The 17,049-nt window shown below is 38.1% G+C and overlaps 2 long non-coding RNA genes across 3 annotated transcripts; both read left to right on the top strand.

Moving 5' to 3' along the window:
- The first annotated feature begins 6,043 nt into the window (after positions 1–6,043).
- LOC137266398 (uncharacterized) lies at positions 6,044–6,847 on the top strand. The gene is made up of 3 exons (XR_010954978.1): positions 6,044–6,132; positions 6,303–6,571; positions 6,767–6,847. It is a non-coding gene; the product is annotated as an uncharacterized lncRNA (long non-coding RNA).
- Positions 6,848–13,575: 6,728 nt separating this feature from the next.
- LOC137266104 (uncharacterized) lies at positions 13,576–15,151 on the top strand. Of its 2 annotated transcripts, none has more exons than XR_010954965.1 (3): positions 13,576–13,686; positions 13,835–14,106; positions 14,494–15,151. It is a non-coding gene; the product is annotated as an uncharacterized lncRNA (long non-coding RNA). The 2 variants fall into 2 exon arrangements; XR_010954964.1 differs by having other exon boundaries at positions 13,838–14,106.
- Positions 15,152–17,049: the final 1,898 nt, after the last annotated feature.

Below are 17,049 nucleotides of genomic sequence, written 5' to 3' on the forward strand. Positions count from 1 at the left end.
TTAGAACAACGTTGCTCTATATTTTGTTTGTGTTGTGCGTGAGAATAATGATGACTTTTTTGTTGTGCATTGGAATGGCGCCTGTGTAAGAATGTATTGCTTCAGTGGTTTTATTTGTAATAAGAAAACAACTTGTATTCAGAATGTCATGTAAATACAATCGTAAGCCATATATTCCTGGATTTAAATTAAGAAATTAACCTATTTAGTCAAGCTATATTTCTGTCACAAGAGTTGTCACAAGATTTGTCACAAAGAAAGGCCCCACGACAAGACTGACACGATGGAGACAAAATAGAATTACCAGATGAGATATGGTTAATAAAAAATCAGCGTAACCCAAGGCAAGCACGTGCGTGCCTTGATAAATATCTCATACCTATGCAATAGCTTTCATTATTAGTCAGTGTTCGCAGACCGCATATTAGCGGTTTCATCAGACTATAAAGACTGTCACTAACAACCGTGAGACGCAAGACATTCAAAAAATGAAAATTGTTTGACCAAACACTGACAAGAGTTAAGGAAACGATATTTGATTGAAAACAGGAAGTGTTAAACACGACGATATAGGTGTCACTGTTATAAGATTTTACTTCTTCCACTTTAATGTGACTTTTAACGGGCAGTTAAGTAGCAAAGGAAAACCATTAGGAGTAGGAGTCCAGGAATTCAGTGAGTGAGTGAGTGAGTTTTACGCCGCGCTCAGCAATATTCCAGCTATATCGCGGCAGTCTGTAAATAATCGAGTCAGGACCAGACAATCCAGTGATGAGCATCGATCTGCGCAACTGGGAACCGATGACATGTCAACCAACTCAGCGAGCCTGACCACCTAATCCCGTTAGTCGCCTCATACGACAAGCATAGTCGCCTTTTATGACAAGCATGGGTTGCTGAAGGGCTATTTTACCCCGGGACCTTCATGGGTCCTAGGTCCCGGGAATACAGGATTGAAATTTTATAAAGCATTATGTAAGTTGCTGCAATGTAGGCAGCGATAGATGACCAATGTAAACCGGAATATGGCAAAACATGTGTCTGACAATTTGCAGGATGAACGGTATTGTGACATACCGCCGCTGCATTATTATCAAGCTATTTCGTTTCTTGAGTATTCAGCCGGAGCTGCCTTTAAGGTATCAAAAGGTATACATGGCCATCTCATCCGTCCGGGTACCCATCTATTGTTGTACGTGTCTTACTGGGCAGCAACCCATTTAAGACATTAGAAATGGTCCCAAGTAACTGCAGTATAATTCAGCAATGATCCATTTTCGACTGTACAGGTTCCTATTTCTTATGTCTCCTTTCTTATATACAGGTTTTGTCGTTTGGTTTTAAACATAGCATGGTCATATTGCATAACCAATAATACAGACTGACAGAAACATAATTATTAAAGATTAACGTTTATTTTCCAAAATGTACAATTTTACATTTGTTTCTCCATTTGTTGTTCAATGCCGTTGAAAGTTCCACTCATAAAAACCCATCAAAAGTAAATGTATCTGAAAACAAATAAAAATGCATTGATAAGATATACCCACAAGTTTTGTAAACACTGCTGTGTTTAGTCACCCGTTATTTATTTACACGTGACTGAACGTACTAACGGCATGTCTATTCACGCTGCATTATTGTTTTACGTTATCCCGTATGGCATCTGAGTTAAGCGGATGGTCAGATTCTCTGAACCTTGCATGCATGACTTCAGTATCGCAATCACAAGCTAAGTGCTAAGATACCTGCATTTATCAAAGAACAAGTGACTATAAAATTTCCATTAAACAAGATATGGCGTAAAGTCATTTACCAGAAACCAAAGTCGAAGATAGGGTCAATGTCGAAGAAGGAATTCATCATTCTGTTGTAGGGGTTGAACGGGTTCATGTATTGATTGAAGAAGCCACCAGTGTTTGATCCCTGTCCTCTCAGGAACATGCTCAACAAAGAGTAGGGGTTGAAAGAGTTGGCTGAAAACGCTGAACCTGTGCTGTTACTTGATGATGGGTAGGCCATCATGACAGCAACGTTGACGAGGAGGACCAGCAGCATAACTTTGTGAACCATTTTGACGGTTTTAACTGAAAAAGAAAAAAAACACATGCAGTAACATAAGCTTGCAGTTGATCAGAATCATGCACAAAGTTATCATCTAGGATGTGTTTGATATACCCTTCAAAACAAGTAGCGAAACCTGAACTTTGAAGTCTGATAGAAGGAAAACTCATTGAGGAACGTTACAATGACATTCATCTTGTGTATGCAGCATCATTTCACGGCATCATCACACGCAAACACAATGCATGGGAAGCACGTGCACAACGTCGGGGACTCCTACACGTGCATGGGGTATCAGTATCAATCTTGACGTTTTTCTGACAGGTCGATAAATCACTGTAGACCATTTTTTCGATAATGTTTTTGCATCTGTGTATCACACACATCTTCAGGGTCAAATCACACACTTCTGGTTGAAAACTGAATTTTTTATGTCATACTCCAGTCACCATACCAGGGGGATAACTGAACGAACAGATTTGCTTTGAATGATATCAGTGTGGTGATGCATTCTCAAAACATCCATTATTATTGTATCAACATTGATTCAGTCCCATATATCTCCCAATTTCGACAATCGTACATTGAAAGTACAGTTCCCCTACTTTTTAAAGAGATATGATAATGATACACATGCATAACTATCACAATACAGATGAAATGGGCATGGCATTAAGAACGTCGCCTGTACTTACTTCTGAGATATCAGGAATGTAAACTGCACAAATCTCGCTTTGTGAACCACCACGTTGATGAGCCTATATACCTATACCTGAACCATAAAACAGTACTTATGAAAATAGTGAGGACATGATAAATCTTTGTGCAGAATGCAGCCTGTCAAAGGAACAATGGCGGTAAAAGAAGACAAAGGTAGTGTAAGCATTATCTTGATGCTCTGATGATACATGGTAAAAACTTTGGTTTAAACACAGAATAATATTTCGATCGTGCAGGAACATATACAAAAGAGCTTTATAAGGACAACTGCCTTAATGTATGTATATTTTGTTTTTATTAATCCTTTTTTTATAATAATAATGAGAGATATAGCGAGTAATGCCGCTCCGTTTTATCGAAGCTGTTGACAGGTGCACTAATACAAGGTCGTCTAAGGTGAGCAAAGTTTTACAGTCAGACGAGTTCAAGGTCCCTGAATGGATGGATGGTATCAGCCGGCGGTCATTCCACAGTGACCTATGAAACACTGACAGCAGGGTCCTTGAACTTCTAGAGGTTGTCATAAAGTGACAATGGCAGCATAATGTTAGTAATATTCATATTGGTAACTGACACGATTGGTCTGATAGATAAACACAGTAAATTATCCCCACACTGTGAATTTCGCTAAATAATTAGAAATATGTTGCCATGGTTTACTCTCATGGATGAGAATGCGTCATCCTGAGCTTCAGGAAGCTTAGGTTTTGCAACAAATAGAGGCCAATACCTCTCAATTGATCCTTCATACAGACAATTGAATACATATATCCAGTATAGTCAATATACAAGTCTAGATCACCTCATTATCCGTACCTTCAGGTGGTTTAGGAACAGTTTTTATTCTGTAAACTATATTCATGCCCATGCATGTCTGCCTGTAAAACAATTTGCCAGGCCCATGGACCTGATGCCGCTGAAAATCATTTAAAGATGTAAGTGCAAATGTAGATTATAAGATGGACATTTCAAATATAGTGTGCACATCTGTTCTTCATAAATAGTACTTCTACCTCACATAGGTACTTCTCATTTGCCAACATCACGGTGCCATTTTTAGACATTTTATACAGGTAATAGTAGCAACTTCCAACAAAAGGTATCAACATGCCAGAATGATAGTTCGTGTGATGATGTCCAGTTGAAAAGTATCTCGGTTCAGTTGTTCAGTTGTTATAGCAGTTTAATGTAGGTTTCTGGATATATGCATATCGAGTCATATTTATTTTTTCTACAATCGTTTCATTCAAGATCTCACTAATGGAAACCATCGATGATCTTTTCCAGTTGTTTTATGCAGTGGAAACTAACAGTGATACTTTCCTATCAGTTTCCATTTCTGGAAACTAACCTTGTTGGTTACCGACAGTTTCCAGACGCTGAAAGTAAGCTTAATACTTTCAGCCACAGGAAACTGCCGTAAACCAACAACAATAGTTTCCATGAACTTATATGATTTGACATACCTATCTGACATTTTTCATGTAGGTTTCCGGAAATCTCGAAATCTTATTATTTTTGCTTTCTTATTGTCTTTCGAAACAATTTTGCAAATGCAACAGTACGTAAATATAGTCCCCAGTGGACCAGCACCAAACTAAGTTTGTCGGTTCAGATTCGCGGAAATGTTTTTTTTTTCTCAGTTTCCGGATACAGAAACCTAGCGGAAACCTACATTATCCAGTATCTACTAGGTTTCCGCAATAGCGGAAACCAAGTTCTTCTTACTATGAATGTTTCAACGAACTGAAACCAAGTGGAAACTTCTAAAGACAGTTCAGTCGCAGAAATATGATGGAAACTAAGACTTGTTAGTTTCAGTTTTGTGAACTATACAGAAACTCTCATTGCGTGTTTCCATATACTGAATCCCAGCGGAAACCTACATTACCCAGTATCCATTGGGTTTCCGCATAAAAAGGAAACTAAGTTATTTTTGCTGTGTTAATGCATCATAATGTATGCTGCTCAAAATACTAGCTGCTGCTGTGTACTTATGGAGAAATATGGATAAGTCAGTGCAAACCGAAGTATGGCAGGGCATATGTCTGATGATTTGCAAGAGGACCTGTATTTTAACACACCCTTGCTGCTTTGTTATCTAGCAATTCAGTTTGAAATCACTGCTCCTCGTTGATCATATAACTCGGACGTTATGGGAGATGTGGCAGAGTCTTGGGTACGTTTTGTGATAAAAGTCCTTGCTCGTCTGACAAGGTTGTGTTACTGAGTTTTACTGTTCTTAGTATACGTACCATACAGATTAACCAAAACTTCCGCCCGTATCCCCTTAAACTTGCCATTCCTGCCAATTCATATACCACATGTATGTGTGTGTGTGTATATATATATATGTGTGTGTGTGTGTGTATATATATATATATATATATATATATATATATATATATATATATATATATATATATATATATATATGTGTGTGTGTGTGTGTGTGTGTGTGTGTGTGTGTGTGTGTGTGTGTGTGTGTAAGAAGTAGTTTCCGAAGTAATAACACAACACGGATCTTCTCCTACATGTTTCAATCGGACTGTTATGACGTCATTTTTGTCTTGACTTCACAATACAACCGTATACAAATACACGTGTGACGCGGCGTTATCAACATTCTTTGATCCTCACTTTGAAAGCCTTCCTAATATGCAAAACCGTTCTAGTACTAGTGTCTGAATGTACTTTTACGTCGCACTCAGCGATATTCCAGCTTTATGGCGGTCTAGTACTAGTGAAGTAAAAGAAAAGTATAGCTGCGTATTCAACGAAGCACATACTCTTCTGAAGCAGATTCAAAACCGAAATCTACGATTAGTGTTAACAGGCCGAGTTCAAACCCGGCAGAGCTGATGCCGACTCCCAATGAGACTTGGTAGTATTTATCTGGTTGACAATTTAACGTCTGATGAAGAAATTCGTTGCAATCACTTGGATAACATGTTAAGCGTATGCTGTTTCTCCGAAAAAAACATAAGTATTATTACAACTGTCTGCACATATTTGTACCATTATACGGGTATGATTAAGGAAGCACTAACACATATGTTACATAATGCTTGAAAGTGACAGTTTCAAGAAAAGCACACAGTGACTCGACAACGCATTCTGACTGATCAGCATATTAATGACTCATGACTGCACTCACCAGTACTCCTGAAAATGACAATCGTAACAGCGGCATGTTTTGTATGGCTGCAACACTACCAGATGACACATTTGTGATGAATTGACATGTTCCCTAATTGCTCATCACACTTCAACATAATGTATATAAGCCCCAATCTCGCTGCTTTCAAATGAGAACTCGACCTGCCCCAAGCACGTAATCTTTGAAAGGTAATGTCATATCAACAGGTTCAGTCGTGTTACCATCACATGCAACTAAGTATGTAATACACTCACATGGTGTTGTGATGATTATGGTTTTATTCACATGCGAGATGTCGTGTGTATTTAAGCATTAGTGAATAAGTATTTCTTTAATGTGCATTTATCTTCTTGTCCAGCTGACTGTCAATGAACATACACATGAAACACGTCATCGTCCTCCTCATCGTCGTCGTGGCCTCTGACGGGTTCAGGCTACCACAGAGCTGGAGGAACTATGCTCAGTACAACTACATGAGTGACATGGACACTCCTGACTTCATGGACGACGACTACAACTCCATGTACATGTATGGAAGAGGATGGAACTACTACAATACCGGACGTGGCTACAATAACTTCTTCGGAACATACAACAGATATAATGGTTTCGGTAACCAGTTCTAAGGTGAGAACAGAGGATATTTTTCTCAACTTTTCGTCAATCCTATTGGAAGCTTTATTGATCCGTTCTGCCACGATATGTCTTGTCTCAGTATTTCATTTGTACAGGTACTTATAAAGAATGAATGGCCTTTCTACATTTAAATAGATCAATCTGCTCAGGACATGGAAGTGTACAAAAGTTTGTTTTATCTTTCAGAGGTTTCCGGACGAACTGAGAAATGTTTGATATACAAATTGTATTACCCCAGATAACCTAAATAAACATGGTATTGAAGGGAGAATGTGTCATGCTTTAGTTGTCTAGTGCAATATCTGGAGCGCGTTTTTCCTGTGTGTGGATAATTCCCGATAAACATTCATTTCATGCTTCGCACAAAAAAAGTTCTATAAATTAAAGGACACATGCAACGTAAAACACAACTTTGCAGATTCTGATACCTTTCGGTTTGTACTTACCGAAACAAATCATCACAAATGCCAGTTAACCTACAAAGTTGAAAAAACACGATGAAAAAAAAAGCCTGCGAAATCAGAGTTCAAACGATTCACTAAATTTCCCCCAGCGCTGGGGGGAAAATGATTTCAACAGCTACCCATAACGCATGCGCAGTAAATAGGTTCGCGGAGCTGGAAACAGTATGAATGCCCGGAATGTGAAGTCGTGAGCAGTAGTCTAGTCTTGGTTGTGTACACAAACAAGTAAATAATCTACTCGTTACATGAAAAAAAACCTTTGTGCGTGTTGATTGTGGTAAGCAGCCTCTGTAAGAGAGAAAGCTCAATGTCTGATTTATGGACACCTATGTGTCTGCCTGCCTGTCTGTTAAAAACAATGTGCAATACACAGCTTCAGTCATTAACCACGTGAAACTTGAGCTTAACACATATCAGGCTATACGCCGTAAACAAGAAAAAATAATGACCTGTGCGCCCGAGTCCTGTCTCTGCCACATTATGTAATTAGGCAGGTGTCATACTTGTACACATGACATGTTTTTACGTCAGTGGGGTGCAATCAAACTACATCCATATTTCTCGGATGACTGGAAACTGGTGGAAACTCTTGTCAGTTTCAAATCCTGCTTTGTACTTGGACGAATGACAGTTTCCAGCCACGCAGTAGTTCAGCATCTCTACTGAGATGATTTTTGATTGGATCAAACGCAAATTCAGAGAACATGTATTTTACAAAACATCTCTATATACATTCTTTATGGATAACAACTTCTAGTGTTTATGATTTTGTTTGACAACGGTATATCAATCCATACTGAGACGACGCATCAAGTACAATAAAAGAAGTTGTTATCTATAAAGAACCTTACTTTCTTGTGACTCGCCATACTTCAAAAATGCTCATCAAACAGATCATCTTTTTGTACACACAATGAGCCGTCAGCGTATCAGCAAATGAACCAGCCAATAGGAGGCCGTTGTTACACTTGAGTGCACACCCACCCGCTGTGACTGGGTTCGGTCTCCTGAGGGCATCGTTTCGAAGGAAGTAAGCCCAAGTACAAAATATTGCACTTTTGAATCGCGATTATAGGCTTATAATTTTGTTTATTTGTTTTCGTACAAACAGCAATGTATATTGTATGTCATGAATGAGTGATAATTGTGCTTCAATCAATGTTTGATTTTTTGGTTGCATGTGACCTTTAACTTTCACACATAATCATATGCTACCCATGCTTAGACTCACACGTGTAAATATGGCCACTTATTTCAGGCAGTTGTTTTTGACTAGATTCGGTAAAATATCCCATGCTGTTTAAAGGTATTGTTTACACATGAACTGATGTTCCGAACCATTGAAGATATTATTGTCATAAGTTCTGTAAATGATGCAAGTCAATGGAAATTGGTAAATTCTTAACACTACTTTACACCAAAACGCAGCTGTTCACTGGCACGACATTTGCGCATGCTTTTTAGCAATCTGATGCATGATCCTCGTGCAACAACGTTTGTAGATGGTTTCCCCACCCTAGTTGAGAAATTCACTTTCCATTTGACCATATATATGTACATGACATGTAGCGGGTGCTTTAAGTGAGGCTAAACCTTTGATGGGTAGTATATTGTTATCTACTGATACACTACGTATTGACCTTTGTGGTAACCGCGTAATACTAATCCATGAACTTTGGAAGTTGTGTTATTGTTGCAGGAGATATTCCAATAATTCAGCAAAATGTTAACTAGTGTTTCATTGTACTCATATAACATGAACTGTCAGAAATCTCACGAGCAGTAACGTAAGTGGATATTTTTTTCATATTTGTGGATTGTGTGTCATCGGATTCTTTCTAGAGCATCATTGCTCATGCTTTCAGTCACTAGTCTGCATGATCATATTTCACCATCTACAGACGCTGCTGTGACTCAGTCAGTATTCCTCTGTCTGAGGTGTCTGATGTTTTTTCAGTGCAAATGCGTAGTAACATAATTAGACGCATGTGGCCTTTTAATTGCTTCCTGTGGAGCCAAAGTACATGTTTCTTATTTGTTGTGTATTTTGGGATTTTTGTTGACTGTTTATCCATAACCGCCTATTTGAAATCTACGACATCCGAGAAACACACTTAATGTATCCCAAGGATGACACACAAGCGCCTATTTATATCCTTGTTACAAAATTGTGAAAGAAAACACTGATTCAACTGCGATATCTCCAACAAGCAAGAAATAAGTGACAAATAATTCTAGTGCAGAACAGAATGTCATGGATAACTTGTGTCCAATTCTTTTCTTGAATAAATAAAAAAAATCAGAATGTGATGTATCATATATATTTATTTTCACATAAATATAATTGACTCTAAAGTTGATGGATGATCAACGTTTTGATCATCATTTCGTTCAGAATAGAGATTCGACAAAGAAAGCCAAAATGAAACAGAGAAGATGTATATCGAATACAATGTATATTGCATTGTGCATGTATTAACGACGTTGAAACTTGCGATTAAAATCAAAACCTCATTTTTTTCCAGTAGTAGTTACATAACGTCCACTTGATGGATGTGAAATATTTGGATGATTACGTACTAGCCGCCTTCGAACTCGAACGAGTGGATAATGTCTAGAGCTTTGTACATAAATGAATGTGGTATAGGGGTTGAAAGGGTTGAAGAAACTTTTCCTGTATGACGTTTTTCGTGACTTGTAAAAGTTTCGCTGATTGTGAGGAGTGAACATATTAAACTGACGAGAGAGGCCAGTTGAACTTCCTTGGCTCTGGAAACGCCATACGTACAGCAACGTTGACGTTGACGAGCACAATGATGAACATGGTCATGGTGATGGCTGAAAAAAATATCAAATGATTATAGAAATAGGAGCAGAAGTCATAGCCCCGCATGTTCAGTTTATAAATACCCTTTAAGGTGAAGCATTTAAGCGGAACATACTTACTTGAATACTCTGAGATGTGATTATGATAACGTGTTAAACACTATCAGAAAGGCGTTGTTGACAACAGCTGAGACTACCATTTCATGGAGCTCAGTGACTGTTTGCTTGTATTATGTAGATCGTGGTAGAATGAATAGCACTGTCACGTGACTTTCTTGAGTGGCTGCACTGCATCATACCAAGTTTAACAAACTATAAACCTTTTATAATGAATCCTATACTTGGCGACACTGCCGATTTGTTCTGATATTGAAGGGCAATCGCTCGATCTACATTGTTTTGCAAGCAGAAACAGTTCACCACAGTATACCCTTTTTTATGATTATATCATTGAATCATTTAATATTTGGAGAAATGAGTTTACTAGATTTCACATGTAAATATCAGATTCATACGCAAAAGTAGAATAAAATCTATTTGAAGATGTTAACGACTGAATACTAAAGAAGAATCAAGTACCACTGTAGCAGAAAGATATATATACTCACTATAAGGCAGTAAAAGTTGAGTTGAAGTGAATCTCCGAACGTCAGCAAATTCAGATTGTATACAGTTTTTACACATGTCCAAACTGTAAACAAGACTAATTAGGTTCCGTGAGATGCAATTGTTAACCCTTTAACACCAGTGTTGCCTTTCACAAGACAATTGAACATTGTCCATGAGATATTAACTGTAAGTCGCCCTGTTGTCATGTAGATATAACGTTTTCTATTTAATTGGATAAGGAACACTGCTGTACCATCACGTATTTCGCATGTCGATTGCACATGACCTACTGTCACGTGAGAATGAGACGGGGACCTTTCATCTTACACGTAATGTGTTCTATTTGAACTTTATGTACGATGATACACTGACGGAATTGAGTAATGTTCAAGAGATCTTATTCATTTTCTACCCATCAGGGCTTTAATGCATGGAAGTGGAAGGGACATACACTTGAGGTTTTAATACTTATCAGATGTAATTAGAATTAAAGACATATTCGATGTTTAAGATAGATGCGAAAATGTCTCATACATGATGACATGTTCTTGTCTGTAAAGGGTAACGCGGAATACAGACAACGCTAAAATGAGTACATTTATAGATAACATTACACTTAACACTCTGCAAGCACACGCTATATATCAGCAACAAATTCAGACAGTGAAGTTTGAGAACATTCAAAGTGAAAATTCAAGTAGTGTTTCAATTACGAGCACAGGTGCTGGCTGGTATAAAAGAATACCGGTCTCTGTGTATGCTTGATATTGGCATGTGCAGGGAATTGTGTACAAGCGTGTTCTCAGAGGAAAAGACACGGGCGCTGTCACGTATTATTTTACGTGTTTTATAAATGAAATTTCGAATGATTTATCAATACATGATAAATGGGATGCCAGTGCGTTTACATGTTCTGTTTACAGTTTTGGATTGCTTGTTTTTTTAGCAGGTCCTGTACCACATGTAAAACTTAAATATTTGAAAATGTGTACTTAGAAACGTACGCATGATGGTCTTGTCAACATAACAATGCCTAAGATGCTGTAGGGATATATCCGTGACTGCCTTTCTTACAGATAAACTCATGTCATTGTTGCAACTGTGTTAATGTAAGTACAGTGATACTTGTCCTGATTCAATTTCCTTGCTCTCAGTTCAGATCTGAGAACAAAGATTGACGCTGTCTTTATCTTTTTTAAGAAACAATAATAGCCATTATTAAAGCCTTTGTTTCCACACATGTGTACATTATGACCCCGGAAAACCCAAGCGAGTGAGTGAATAAGTTACAATTTAGCATCACAACGGCAATATTTCAGCCATATCGTGACGAGAACAATTTATTTTATGTATAATAATTACCGGTAAATTGTAAAAACCTGTCAAAGAAGGAAAGTGAAACGACAAGGTAATCAGGGATCTAGAAATTAGATCTAAAACAGTTTAACTATAGATGATGTAACAAGATATAAAACAGGCTCTATATTGGCAAAAAAACTGAAGGTACATCACCATACTAGGGACCATGGGGACTTTTACATTTGCTTCCTGCATGGATCCTAGCTAGATTTACTTCATCCCTTCAGATGTTAGCAACTGAGGAAATCTAGCCATACATTAAAAGACATGTATTCTCGGTTTAAAAGCGTGGAAGGTTTTAATTTACTTTGTAATGTTCGTGGACTTATGTACTCTCTCAGGGGGACAATAACTTTACAGATCTTTAACCCCCTTCATGTATCAAATCTAATTCCTTTAAATGCAATGATAGAATGAGAACTTATATTACTGAAAAGGATCATTCATAGTTCGTGATTTGAAATAGGTATCATTTGCGATGGAATATTCAACACAGTCAAGCAGGAGATGCTTGACCGTGATTCTTTCTTCACAAGGGTGCAAAGGGATAATTATAACTCATATAGTTTTGGTGTTTCCAGCGTCTCGTGAGCATAAACGTAAAAACATCGGCTTTTCTGTCGTCTTTTAATAATCATTCTTGAGTATGTCTAGTGTTGCCAATGTGACATCGTCGCATAATGACCTCTTCAAATCTGCACTGACAACCCAAGTAAGTGTTTCACATGTGACTGCTTGTGGTAGAGGACTGAAGTCACAGAAACTCTAAACCGTCAAGCTGCCAAACACGGTCACCCATTCAAGGTCACTGCGCCCAGCATGACTTAACTTCAGCTGAAATGTAACCACATCTCTTTGCATAGGATCACATACCACGAAATGTGTTTCTTCGTGAAATCACGTGTTTTGTGAAAAGCAGTTTTTAGGAAACATATTATTGCTTTCAAAGGATTTGCCAAATTGACATGATTTGTAACATTATATTTCCCATGCGCTATAAGCTACCTGAACATATTGACAACGTACAACTGTTGGCATTTTGCTTCATATCAAGGAAAAGCAATGAGTCCTGTCCAAGAGTCTTTTTTCATACTGCACACTACGTTTATCACAGAAAAAACACAACATTTGACAGATTGTTTAAAAATGTCTAGAACCTAGAACCTAATGTCTAGAGAGTATTACTGTTGTTATTACTGGAATGTGAGTGCTGGACATGTGGCTACAATGGTTGGTGACATGATTGATTATAAATTACACATTTTGCAGCAATCCAGTAATTGTTAAGAAATAAGACCCCATGCATGATTTAAATATGTATCATATTTGTATAGGCATTCATTACTAAACATTCAAGTTTCCAAAAAGAGTTTTAAAACCTTATTGGCAATATTCCACAAAGCATCCACAAAAGCAAACGTAAGAGCATCTTTACTGTGTGTATATGTGTGAGCCATCCCTGCATAAACACAGAGATTTGTAACACCAATAACCATTGCACATCCTAGAACAATTTAACATTAGATACGCATATTAAAATCGCTGATAGATGTAATTAGGAAGATATATGTTCACATGTTCTATCCTACTTAAAAACTACAGTTTCACGATTAGAACAATGTCTCTGCAACACATTGACTAATGAGCAGACTTATGACGCCTAATTGCCCAAGGCGCATCACTTATCATAACACTGGCATGTCCTGTGTAGTTGCAGCGTCACACATTTGTGATGAATTGACATTTTCCATGAAAGTACATGCCATATCAACACGGTGTGTATATAAACAAAACCCTATTTCTCTCACACAAGAACTCGACCACAGCACGAGGACCTCAGTCTTGAAGGTAATGTCATTCAAAAGGATTCGAATGTTTAAGACCTCTGTGTATCTTGCTTTGATTAGAGCAGAGCACAAATTACCTGCAAACAATGGCGTGTATCAGTATCAACAGTTAGTTGTGTCCGTCACATGCAATGATGTCTCTTTTCCAGCAGACTGTCAGTAAGTATGCAGATGAAACACGTCTTCATCCTCCTTATCGTCACTGTTGCCGTCTCTAACGGGTACAGACTTCCCAACTTCTGGAGGGACTATGCTCAGTATGACTACATGAGTGACATGGACACTCCTGACTTCATGGACGACGACTACAACTCCATGTACATGTATGGAAGAGGATGGAACTACTACAATACTGGACGTGGCTACAACAACTTCTTCGGGAGATACAACAGATATAAGGCGATTGAGAACCTATTTTGAGGTAAGCAGAGACCTTAAGACATTCTATTCAAATGCTTCATCAACACTGTTGAATACTTTAGCCTAGATATATCCTGACAATACGTATCGTTTGTTATAACAGATACAGGTACAGGTACTGATTCAGAAAGAATAACAATGTGTCTTTATCGATCCATCTGCTTAAGGCAACACAAGTGATCATAACAACAATACTTTTTAAACATGCTGTAAAACTCAAATTAATATGGCTTTTAAACTTGTTAAACAACTGGGAGAAAAAAATTAACAAACATGTTAAACAGTCTGAGTTCAACTGACTCACAGAAATGTCTCAATAAATGACATTTCACCAACTCAAATGTGTACATTTCATGTATGTTTACAGAAATATGTTTCGCTCTTTCAGTTGTGTTCCGGGTGATCTGAAATCAGTGAGGTATACACGGTAGTTTGTTTCAGAGAGACTAAATAAACATCGCATTGAAGGGACAATGCTCAAGTTTTAGTTTGCAGCTGCAATACAGCAAGCACGTGTTCGCATTCCGAGGATGTTTGCTTTTGAACATTCATTTCACTCTTGGCGCACATACAGTTACATTTATCAGTATTTTCACATAAGCACGGAGACCATTTTACGTCCTGTCAACACCGTCAGACTGAACGTAACCAATATCTGGCATCTGATGTATCGGCAGGATACTAAGCCATGACCTTTGGAGTCAGTCGTATCGTTGTAAGGGATGTTTCAATAATACAAGCCACCTTTAGTTGTGTTTGTTAACCCTGTAACAAAATATAAACCCGCGGAGACCCGGTTTGAATCTATCTTCAGTAACTTCAGGATCGACTGGCCAGGCTCGCTTACTTGGTTGACACGTCATCGTATACCAATTAATGCTCATGATGTTGATCACTGGATTGTCTGGTCCAGAATCGATCATTTACAGATCACAGAATATTGATGTGTACGGCGTACAATTAAACTCTTTCACTCACGGGATTCAGATCAAATGTTTATGAGGTATTGGTGTGATTTGAAACCATACTCTTTGGAGACAATTCTGTTCCTGTACATGACGATTAAATAAATACACAAGCTAGTAGCTGGACGTTTATATGTTATTTTTGTCAATGAAATGACTGTCCCCAGAAAATTGACATCATCGGTTTTGTTACCTGTCTAATTGCCATGCTCTGCAGACACAAATGACACACAATCAGCCAGGAAACAGATTTTGGCCACATGACCACTCCCTTTGCCATTGACACAATAATGAAGTGCGGACATTATTCCGCTTGTGATATCACAATGTTCAAGAAATAACTGCAAGATAATTGTAGCAAGTCCATCCTTTATTTCGTAGTAAAATACAATTGGCACCGTAGTTAATGGTCATTCATGCTGACCTGTCATTTGAATTTTACGTTTATATGTTTTAGAACGGTTGATAATTATAACTCATATAGTGTTAGCGTCTCCAGTGTCTCGTGAGCATAAATATACAAACATGTGCTCTTCTGTCAGTTCAACTTCACTATCGTTCTCATAGGGGGTGTCCACAAAAGGTGACTATGCTTGTCGTAAGAGGCGACTAAGTGGTCAGACTCGCTGACTTGGTTGACACATGTGATCGGTTCCCAATTGTGCAGATCGATGCTCATGCTGTTGATCACTGGATTGTCTGGTCCAGACTCGATTATTTACAGACCGCCGCCATATAGCTGGACTATTGCTGAGTGTGGCGTAAAACTAAACTGACTCACTCACTCATAGGGGGTGTATATTCTGGCTTCTCCGCCACATGTTATCTTACTAGGTGAATATTTGAAGGAATACTTACTAGCTTATTCAGAACTGAAATAGGTGATCAGTGTCTAGAGCGTTGTGTATCAACACGGGGTAGGAGCTGAATGGGTGTAGCGTTTGAAGAAACCTCATCCGTATGATCCCAGTCGTAGGTTGTAAACATTCCGTTGATTGTAAGGACTGAAAATGTTAAACTGATGAGAAATGCTAGTTGAACTTTCACTGAATCTGAAGCGACGGGAGTGCCATTTCCACATCAACGTTGGCGAGAAGAAACATGATGACAAGATCACGGTGAACACTTAAAAACACCATAAAACATATCAGACAAGGAACAACTATTTTCTAGGCCGGAAAGTAAAAATGTGACCGTTGCAGGAACTGTTATAGAAGTAATAGAAGATGTATTTCTACAGTACTGTTACCTCAAGCTGTGTGACATGAGCAACTAGAAACATTTTGCAATCAAAAGAAAAATGTATAAGCACAACATTTCCAAAATAAAAGATTGAAGGAGAAGGTGAATGACGCTGTTGAGGGACAATATCAATGGAGGTCTGATGCGCTAAGAAAATACTCCTTCTCTGTTCCTCAATAAGATACTTCCTTGTTTTATACCAGCATTCAAATAATACATAAATGTTACAAGTAACACCACAAACAGGCTCAATAAATTATAGATTATTAAGTTGACTGAGAGACTGCGATATCATTCATACAGCATATGCCCGCTTAATCTCCTCGGAGTTTTGATAGTCTCACGATATCAATTTGCTCGCGTACATAAATCCTTGGGATGTTTAGCTGAGATTCACATAGCAGAATATATGGTGTATGGTGAGTGACCTTTCGTTAGCGTACTGCTACTAAATCATACGATGACCCTGTATGCCGCTAAACCACAATATGACTGCGTGTTCCTGAATTTGGAATATGCGAATGAGAGAACTGGTGCCTTATATATAGGTACAGAATTGAAATAAAGCCATTCCGTCCCAGCCAACTCTCATCCAAGTTTGTCCTCAAATAAATGACTGAAGTTGTTCTCATGGACAGAGCCTCAAATGATATAAGCATTATTAAATACATGTCATATTCCTTAATAATATCGATGAATGGCTTTCTCTGTTTTCACAGAAAGTATCTGATACAAGC

Source organism: Haliotis asinina, chromosome 15, assembly GCF_037392515.1.
Source record: "Haliotis asinina isolate JCU_RB_2024 chromosome 15, JCU_Hal_asi_v2, whole genome shotgun sequence".
In the NCBI taxonomy this organism is placed as follows: Eukaryota; Metazoa; Mollusca; class Gastropoda; order Lepetellida; family Haliotidae; genus Haliotis; species Haliotis asinina.